Source organism: Mustela erminea, chromosome 7, assembly GCF_009829155.1.
Source record: "Mustela erminea isolate mMusErm1 chromosome 7, mMusErm1.Pri, whole genome shotgun sequence".
NCBI classification, from domain to species: Eukaryota; Metazoa; Chordata; class Mammalia; order Carnivora; family Mustelidae; genus Mustela; species Mustela erminea.
Window position 1 is genome coordinate 105,588,571 of NC_045620.1, and position 2,162 is coordinate 105,590,732.

Below are 2,162 nucleotides of genomic sequence, written 5' to 3' on the forward strand. Positions count from 1 at the left end.
GTTTCGGAACTGTTGTAACAACACGGAGGGTGGGAGACTCTGTCAGCCCAGTTTGAGGGGACCAACCCTGCCCAGTGGTACCAACATTGGGGAGGAGTCCCTGAAGACCCCATGGGGGAGGGTGGGGTCTGAGATGAGGTGATGTTCACGGGCGGTGGCGCAGGTAGGGAAACTCAGCCCAGGCTCATTTCAGGAAAGGGGTGTGCAGATGGTCATTTTATGGGGATAGGAAGGTATGGTGTCTTACAAGACACAAGGGTGGAAGAGACGGGGAAGAAACTGGGAAAGAGCCTATCCATTGGGTGCCAAGTCTTGCAAGACATAAGCCAGCTGTCTCTCCCATTGGCAAATTCCTCAGAAGAGGGGATCTGATCAGCTGGAGGTCTTCGATGGTTAAACTTTGTCAGCTGGACTGGGCTATGGAGGGCCCTGATATTTGGGCAAACATTATTCTGCGTGGGGTGTTTCTGCAGGGGCATTTTCAGATGAGTTTAACATTTAGGTGGCTAGACTGAATAACATTTAAGTTTAACATTTAAGTGGCTAGCCACACTTAAGTGGCTAGACTGCATGTTTCTTCCTAAGTGGGTGGGCCTCGTCCAATCAGTTGAAGACACGAACAGAACAAAAAGGCAGACCTTTTCTTGAATAAGAGGGAATTCCTCTTCCTTGATTACCTTTGAGCTGAGACACTGGTCTCTTCCTGCCTTCAGACTCTGGCTGAAAACCTCAGCTCTTCTTGGGTCTTGAGGCTACTGGCTTTCACACTGGAACTCACACCATCAACTCTCCCAGTCCTCAGGCTTTCAGACGCCTTTGGAATGATACCTTTGCCTAGCCTGCTCTCTGGCTTGCCAACTGCAGTTCTTGGGACTTCTCAGCCTTTGTAACTTTGTGAGCACTTTGTGTGTGTGCGAACATGTGCGTGCATCCTACTGGCTCTGTTTTCCTGGAGAACCTGACAAATGTAAGATCCCAGGGAACACATGGGTCTACCTGAGGTGCCTCTGTGAAAAGAGGCAATTCCCAGGCAAGGGGACACCATAAAGCCAGCAGAATGGGTCTACAGTGGCCATGTCACCCCATGAGCAGCAGAAGGTCTCCTGCTCTGTGTTCCAGGAACATGTTGCACACCCAGGTAACTCTGTGTGTGTGTGTGTGTGTGTGTGTGTGTGTGTGTGTGTGACATCTGCCCTCCATACGGCTTGCAGTTCAGTCTTGCACAGTCCCTAAGCCTTTGCATGTTCAGGCCTCGCGCAAGCCTTGCCTGTGGACAATTCTCAAGGGTGGCTATTGGGTTAGTTGGGACTGATGCCAGAAAAGACCTGCGCCTTTGATATGTCCCTCCTCGGTACACACGCAGAAGCCACACCATTCACCATTGTTTGAAGTTAAAGCACTGTGGAGGGGGGATGTGGGGGGGGGGGCTACCCACCCGGACAGTACAAGACCCCCCAGCAGGCTTCCTCTGAGCCTGGCATCTGGGCGTGTTGCTGCCACTTCCAAATGGTTTTACAACTTGTAGGAACCCAGGGGCCGTGCCAGGATGGTGATGTTCCCTTTCATGCAAGATGGACCTGTGGATGAGTAACCCTGGCAGAACCCCAGAGCAGCCTCCTCCGTCAGTGGTGGGCATACCCAAGCGAGCCGGTGCTCGCCTATGCACAGCCCCTGGACTGCAACATTCCCTCTGTTCCCAGATTTCTAGAATTCCTGGTTCAGAGCCAGTGCCATCCTAACCATAGTAGGAGGAAGCTTGAGCAGGAAGCAAGTGCAGGACACGGAGGGTTCCTGCCCTGCCCGCCCCCATGAAGGCAGGTACAGCAGTCCTCCCCCAGACCCCCTTGTCCTCCAGCTTTGGGGCTTTTCCTCATTCTGTTTCCTCTTATGGAAGTCTGCCTATTTCTCCCATCAGTGTGTCTCCACTTTCTGTGTATTACTGAAGGATGAACAGCTAGGTGTGGCCCCTGAGGGTACCTGGGTCATGCGTTTGCTGTCTCTGATCTTACAGTTCCGGATGTCTTCATACTCCATCCACCTTAGTCCCCTGGCCATAGAGTTTTAAAGTCTGAAGGTCATCTGGGCATGTCTGAGCTCCTCCCTTGACAAAGGAGTTCTAGAAGAACACGCACAGAGCGAGCCGTGAGGGGCCAGCACGCTTG